We start from the raw sequence: 8,541 nt of genomic DNA, 5'->3' as shown, positions 1-8,541 counted from the left end.
AATATTTTTAAAGTTTAATTTTCTAATTGTTTGCTGCTTGTCCATAAAAATTTAATTGATTATGTATCAATCTCGCTTTCAGTTATCTTGTTACATTCACTTATAGTTCTAGAATTTCTATGGATTCCAAAGGATTTTACATAAATAATCACATTACCTACAGATGAAGATTGTTCTTCTTTTCTTTCAGTATTTATGCCTTTTGATTCTTTTCCATATTGCATTGACTGGGATCATCAGCCTAAGGGCAGGTAGGGGCAGTAAGCAGAGACATTTTTGTTCTGTGCATAGAGATGTGGGTAAAGATTTCTTGCAATACCAACATGTATTGGGTGTGGATAACAGATGATTTCTCAGCACAGCAGCATTTGATTTTACCCTGAAAATATAAGAAATTAGCTATAAGGATAAGGGAACAAGACAAATATGCACAGAGACATTGGACAACTTTAGAGGAAAGTCAGATCAGAGACTATGAAACAGGTGGTTTGCTTAGTGAAATGCTGGACCTAAGCATAACCACGCATTCACCCACAGATCGGTATCTACTATATGTGAAACACTGACTAAGCTTTCTGCCTTCTCCTGAAAATGGCATGTCCATTATCTAAGCACAGCACCTTCTTCAATTCTATTGAGATAAAACAGTAACTATCTACCTATCTAATACCTGTATTTATAGATATATAAATTTTTGTTTGTTTTTACTGTTCCAGCCAAGGGAAGGGAAACTTTATTGAGGTTCCAAGGCCCTGGGGCTCTGGCAGGAGGCTGTCCTGAAGGCAAGGAAAGAGCAGATAGAGAGACTTATTTAACCTCCGTCTTGGGGCACAGGTTGCTAGTGAGACCAAACTCCAGTGACAGTTGACAGAGCAGGGGAGCAGTTGAGCATAACAGTTGTGACAGATCATCTGGCCACAGTTGTATTTCAGGGCCAGCTGGTGGAGGGAAGGCACAGTGATGATCTTACCTTGCAGGAGAAGCACCCTGTGCAGGGTGAACCCTCTCTGGGATATTCTAGTAGGAGAGAACACCACCATCCTCCAGCTGTTTGCCCACAAAAATCCGACGCTGCTGGTCAGCCTGGATGCCCTCCTTGTCTTGGGTTTTGCCCTTGGCATTTTCTGTGGTGTCACTGAGCTCGACCTCGAGGGTGATGGTCTTGGCGCTCCGGGTCTTCACAAAGATCTGTGTCCCTGTGTCTGCTTCAAAGCCGCCACTGACAAACCTCTCTGCCACCTTGTTGAAGAGAAAGTCCCTAGATAATTGTAATAATGTATTTTAATCACCAAAAATGTCAGAATTCCCAAAAGAACTAAGTTGAACCTATCCAAATTAAGACTGATACTGAAATTCCTTATTCCAGTGACTAAAAAGAGAAATGTACACAATGCTAGAGTTTATGAAGTAAGGAAAAATGAGAAAGAATTCTAATTTACTCGTCTGAAGAAGTATGAAGAAAATCATACTTAGTAAATAATATGTATATGAAATAGATTGAATATTTAGTACCAAAGTGCTACAAAGGAATCTGAAAATCCCTCCCTCTCTTTCTCTCTCTCTCTCTCTGTCCCTCCGTCTCTATCTCTCTCTCATTTGGATGATATGGGTGTGTTCTTTTGTGTGCTGGTATGTATATATAATCAGGGAAGTGTGATATACTGTAGTATACAGTGAGCTATTTTCTTCCTTCTAGTAGCTAATTTAGAAAAAGAAAAGTATGTATTGGGGTATTTTTAAATAACTTTACATATAAAATGAATGCTATTTTAGCTAACTGATAAAGACTTCCATGGCCAGTGACAAATAGAATTGTTAAATAATAACTAACAATGATTTCCTGTTGAAGGAAGTAGTTAAAATCCAACTTCTGAACCATATAATTTGTGACACTATGTAGATCTGCACTAGTTGATTAAAACCCTAATCACTTTTTTTTTAAATAGGTTTCACTTTGAGATGATTATAAAGCCTTAAAATGTTGGGAAATGCTATCTACATTGTTATTGATTCAAAGTAACTTTCCTAGATTATAGTCTCCAGGAAATGAGACTTAAGTAAGAGAAATAAATAAAACATACCTTTTCTTAGAGATTTTACTGGGTTTTTTTGGTCTGTTTGTTTTTAAAGAAATAATTCATCCAAAGGTAAATGAGAAAAAAAAATTAGTTCCACTAGGACTTTTGACTTAATTTCCACTTAATAGGTTTCCTGGAAACATTTGTCATCTATGTCCCAAAATTTACATGCAGATGAAAACGAAAATAATCTATAATACCTTCAAATGTATTTATTAAGCAGAATAATTTCTGAGAGAAAATTAATTTCATTGTAGCTGTAACAGTGATTATTTGACACTGAGTAAAGTCCAAGAAAGATTCTTATTCTAATGCAATAGTAACAGAAAACATTTGGGAAATTTGCTTTGCGTGTGCCTACTTAGTGCTTAAACAACTACATAATATATACTGAACCTGTTTTGACATTTCCTGTAAAATTAGAATGCTTTTAGAATTGCTGTGTACTTTCAAAGGACACTTTGGTCTCTGGGTAGAGGACATCCTTAGATGTGCCCTCTCTTCTCCCTTCCTAAAAGTTCCCTCCCAATATCTTATCGATACCACTGAACTCCCTGCAGACACAGATCATCACTCTGGCTATTGACATACAAGGTGAATCTTTGGGATTTACTCTGTTTTACTTGCTTTCTGCATTCAGCAGACCCTGCATCTTGATGTTCTCCTGAAGCCAGCTAACTTAGTGCACATTGCCAAAATTTCAGAAGTAACAGAATTAAAATCAATGAACCACCAAAGCAATAATTAGTAAAAGTTTATTGTACACACACACACACACACACACACACGACATTTTGCAAACCGGGAGCACTCATACCGAAACACGGAATGAGGCTCAGGGGTATATTGTTATAAAGCAGCTTCTAGGGTGAGAATCAGTGCTGTGTGTTCTTCACAGTAAAAGATTATAGAATTAGAATCTTTTGGAAGATTTTAATTTTTTATTTGAGAGAAAGACAAAGAGCACAAGCAAAAGGAGGAGCAGAGGGAGAAGCTGACTCCCCACTGAACAGGAGCCCGATGTGGGACTATCCCAGGACTCCGAGATCATGACCAGAGCCTAAGTCAGTCAGATACTTAACCGACTGAGCCACCCCAGGTGCCCCTAGAATTAGAATTTTCTGAAGTGATAGAGAATCCAGTCAGTCATATCAACCTTGGGAAACAGTTCAAGTTCAAGTTCAAGTTTTGCTTCTGACTTGCAAAAACATAAACAAGAAATGACCCAGGTCAACTTAGCCTTGCAAAATTACTTAAATTAAGTTTTGCTTGTACAACTAAAGTGATTTGTCTGCTCAGGCAATTTTCAAAGCTGATCTCGTTTGTTTTTTATGTTAATACCACTTTCATAAGCAGTCAAAATGCAAGTAATTGCACAAATTACTGTACTAATTGCAAACTGATAAATGCTATGAGAAAATAGGAGTGAAGAAATATGTATATATATATATTTATATTTATATGATAATGCACAGTATACTTTAATACTTTACCTGCATATATTTCTAGTTTTATATATATATATATACATACATAAACATAGAGCAACAATGTTTTTAGGTGTGTGTATACATTGTTGTCCTTACTCCTCTTTCTCAGGCAATTCTTATTAAATGATTATACTGTTGAGGATCTATCAGATGTGAGTGTCATATGGAAAACACTGAATCACTGTCTGGTTGACCCATGAATAGATATCCCACTCATAAATTTAACACATGATATATAATTTAATGCTTCAACACAGAAGGAAGTACAAAGTTTAGAATGATTGATATCAATATTGACAAAGTCACCTACAATAATAAGTTCCTTGTGACTCTTCTATTTTCTTAATAATGACTTTTAGAGGAAATTCCATGTGTTATCCTATTTTGCACATGAGACAATAGATAATGGAATCATTAGGGATACTATTTCCAATATCCTATCATGAAAGCTAAGTGATAAATTGTATTCTCTTATCTATAATAAAGAGAAAAGCCCTTCTTTTTCTTCACAAGCTAGATATTCAAATAATCAACTTAATCCTTAGTTCATAACAGATGTAGGAACAGTTTCAAGTCTACTGAGAAACCTTAAGATTAAAACACATTAGAAACACATGACTGACATGTATATGGATCGCTCACTTAAAGCCATCAACTTTTATAAAAATTCAGATTTAATTAAATAATAACAATAATAAACATGGAGACCAGGATTTCTTTTATAATGAATTAAACTTGGCAACATGGGAAATTTCTATCCAGTGTGTTTCTATTTTCAACAATAAATCATTACATGGGAATTAAATTTATACATAATATTAAGGAATATATTTATGTATTTATGTGTGGGTTACAGAAAAGTTATCATAGTATACAAGCAGAACTTCTAAACTTCCTTATTTACGTATAGTTTGAGGGGCACCTGTGTGGCTTAGTTGGTTAAACATCTGCCTTGGGCTCAGGTCATGATCCCAGATCATGGGATCAACCCCTAGGTCCCGCTCCCCGTTCTACCAGGAACCTGCTTCTCCCTCTCCTTCTGCCTGCCCCTCCCCCTGTTTGCGTGTCCTCTCTCTGTCAAATGAATAAATAAAGTCTTTTAAATAAACAAACAAATAATTAATGATGTTTGAAAAGTGTCTGAGAACATTTAATATTTGCTTTTCACTGCAGCAGAGTAAAGCTATTATAATGATCCTGGTCAGAGGGAATGGGCAAAATGAAGCATTACCAGATAGAGAAATTGTTAAACCCCAAATCACAGAATTTGAAGCTCTGATGCAGACTGTAGGAGGTAAGTGGAGACTTGCTTCTGGAATTCTGACTGTGAGCATCAGACCACAGGAGACAAAAGGCTGAGCTGGACAAGCCCCAATCTTCAGAAGCCTGAATGCTTTCTTTCTTGCATGATCTCAGAAGCCACTTTAAACTAATACTGTGATGGATTAAAAACGACCCAAAGGTGTATCCCTTGGGAGGCATTGAGAAGCATCCAACAGAAGATTCGGTGAATCCAGAGCAGGACAGGACAGGGAGATTGGGCAGGAGACGTCAAGCTCTCTGCCGGAGAAGACTTTGTGCAGTCATCTTTCCTAACTCCAGAACCGGCATGGAGGATGGCCACAGCAATGGCTTCTGTGGAAAAAAGGCAAAAACCCAGGAGACTAGTATGCAAGCAATACCTAGAAAAGGGCTGACAAACAAAAAAGAGAATATTTGGGTTGCCTTTTTATTTTTTTAATGACCACTATTCACTATTAAAGGGTTCGACGTATGTTTAATTTAAGTGAGCAATAGAATATGTTAAAGTTGCTATAGTTTTAAACCTACAAGCACTTCCAAAACAATTTCTATAAACCATAAAACCTCCCATACCACTTCAGCTACCAGGTGTCTGGAAACATCAAGCCACTCTAGTCTTCCACCCTAATCCACACACGCCGTGTTTGTTCCTGTTTCAACACTTTTCAGTTTGCGTTCTAACTGCTATTCCAAATGTTCTCACCCATAAAAGTGGAAGCCTGGAACCTATTTCTACTTTGGAGGAAAAGTGACATCTCCCTGTATACACTTGCTCTGGGGACAAACAGAGACTCCCAGTTTCCGTCAGCTGGATTATTTCTGTGGGAACCTGGACTCCTTGCTCAGTGGGGAGCAAGGAGTTGTACTTATGCCAGCAGGAACCCTCATGGGATAAAGGGCCTAGCTCTTGAAATCCACAGGCGTATCATATACAATAAGAAATCCCCTCCTTTGTGGTCTTCTGAAGGACCCTCCTCCCAAATGAATGCATATTACATTTATCATTAGAAAACAACATTTTAAACATGTCTAAATGAATTTTTGATTCATCCATCAATGCCCAGATTGACATCTATGACTCCCAGCAGGCCTATCTAATTTTTCTGTGTGTATAACTTTGTATGAAACTTCATGCCCCAAGAATTGTCTATCATATTTTATTTATATGTGCCCTGTGTCCCTCTTAAAACATCGAGTTCTTGAGGTCTATGACTTACCTCTGAACATCTGCTGTTTCCCACAGAATCTAAGAAAGTATCAGCCTTAAAAATATTCCTTTGATTGAAATTAATTAAAAATATTGTGCTGAACTTTTCTTATCGCAGGTATTTTCTTCATAGTGAGGGCACAAAGACGATGGTTATGTCTCGGTTCTGTTTTGTTTGCATTGAAAATTCATAAATGAGGGGTCCGTTTATACTGAGTCTCCTCCCTAAATCTCTGGGTATCACTTCACACCATAACCTTCCACTAAGAACCAGATGTTATAAAGCAATGCCCCAGTGTTGTTCAGATTTATGGGAAATTTCAGGGAAAGTGCAGTGCTGAAATAAACATATGAAACTCTGGGAGCCTGGTGTGCAGGTGAGCTCACAGGCACTCTGGAAGGCTACATATTATGTTGATAATGAAGACTCTGAACTTGGGTCTGGTGCTATGTTGAATAATGTCAATGCAGGAAGTTCTACTTCAAAAATGTGTGTTATTATAAAAATGAACAATAAAAAAACTGTTCTGAAACAGTTTTAAACTTGTGAGATGTTAACCCTTGAAGTTTTTCCACAGTCAGTGAAATCTGTCACTAAGCACAGGTCATACCACTGTGATCGCCTCATGAGGGGCTACACTGATTTGGAATGATGAGGAATTAAAAATGAATTTGAGTTTGTTTTTGCAGGGGTATACTGTATTTTTTTCTAGTTATTTTTTGTATTAACATGTTGTTGAGCTTAAGTATTTTTAAAACTAGCAAAGAAAGATAAAAATGAATACCTTTATACTCACTTTTCATCGAATATTTTAATTTGGTCATATTAGTGTGAGCATATTCTTATTGAAAAGAAAATGTAGATACAGTTAAATTTCCATTTTTACCTCTTTCTTGTTTATTCTGATTCTATCCTTTCCCAAAAAGTTTGTTATTTTCAATTTGGCGTCCTTCCTTAACACAATTGCTAACGAGGATCCTCTAACAGAAGGTCCTCACATTTCATACAACAAATTATCGCGTACTCCACATCATTACGCCTCTTGCTCCTTTCATTAGGCATTCTGGAATACATATCCACTTTGGTGCACTTGTCTGTGGGCTCATTCCGCCTCCCAGCTGCCTGTCTGGCCAAGGTTGACATATCTCGTTAGACACTAAACAAACAAACAGACAAGAACCTAGCTTTGGTTTCAGATTTATTGCCACTTCATCTCTGGTGACATCAATGTTTGCCCAATTCTCCAGAAGTTTCACTTTCCTTGAGTTTACTCTCGCTTGGTGGTGTCATCATTTCAGTCCACTTTCTGCATCTGAGCTACTCGCTTCTGTCTAAGTAGGTAATATCTTAAAACAATCATTTGAATAAAAAAAAATTAAAGCACACTGCCATTCAAACAGTTTTTAATCCATTATCAGTCTTGGTCCCTTTAGCAGAGTTTAAATTACCAGTTAACAGTTTTCGTTTTGTGATTACTTTGAAGTTATTAGTCATTGCCTTTAAGTTTTTGTTTTCTTGTGGTATAAAACACATAACATAAAATTTACCATCTTATCTATTTTTAAGTGTAAGGTTCAGAAGTTAAATAGCTCTCATAACCTTTTCATTTTGTCAATCTCAAAATTCATGTCTATACGTAGACCCCACCCCTGATGACCATTGCTCTAATTTCTGTTTCTATTCATCAGACTAATTTAGAGTATTCATATATTTGAAGTATTTGCCTTTTTATGTCTGGTTTAGCTCATTTGCCAGAATGTATTCAAGCTTCATTCATATTGTTGCATATGACAAGATTCTCTTCCTTTTTAAGGATGAATAATTTTCCACAGTAAGTACATACCACGTTTTTTCATCTCTTCATCTCTTGATGAACGTTTGTCTTGCTTCCACCTTTTTGCCTATTGTGAATAATGCTATTTTCTTTTAGCTTCGTGTTTTTACCATTAGTCCAATTTTCTTCAGCTATAGATCATCTATATCTTGTAACTTTAAAAATACCACTTTATACTAGGTATTCTTTAGTATTATTACCATATACCTAAATAGGAGTTTCTTTCTTTTATCTTCCATGGCAATCACAGTCACTTACAATAGTAAACTATTATTTTTCACATTCCAGAAAATTGTCTGTTTCTCCTGAAATCACTATTATACACAGCAGACATGATGGAGATTCATTTTTTATCCCACATGTTTATAGTATTTCTTAACATTTTTGTCTTTTTGACTCTCTGTACCGATTTTTATATAAATCCCTTACTTCTATTTTCCAGTCCATTATTTGTGTTTTGCTTTACCATAGCCAGTCTAGAATGTACCCCAGTTATTTGCCATGTTAAATTGAAGCAGCACACTTCCAGATATCTAATTCATCATTTTTTACCTACCTCTTTTTTCTTTATATATGTCTGTTTTGTGTTCTGACTTATGTATTACAATAATTAAAATTGAACATTATTT

At 36.2% G+C, this 8,541-nt stretch overlaps 1 pseudogene; it reads right to left on the bottom strand.

Moving 5' to 3' along the window:
* Positions 1-807: 807 nt before the first annotated feature.
* Positions 808-7,221, bottom strand: LOC116881271 (annotated as a pseudogene).
* Positions 7,222-8,541: the final 1,320 nt, after the last annotated feature.

This window comes from Lontra canadensis, unplaced genomic scaffold (assembly GCF_010015895.1).
Source record: "Lontra canadensis isolate GAN:19392208 unplaced genomic scaffold, GSC_riverotter_1.0 scaffold73, whole genome shotgun sequence".
NCBI classification, from domain to species: Eukaryota; Metazoa; Chordata; class Mammalia; order Carnivora; family Mustelidae; genus Lontra; species Lontra canadensis.
This window is presented reverse-complemented; position numbering and strand designations above follow the sequence as displayed.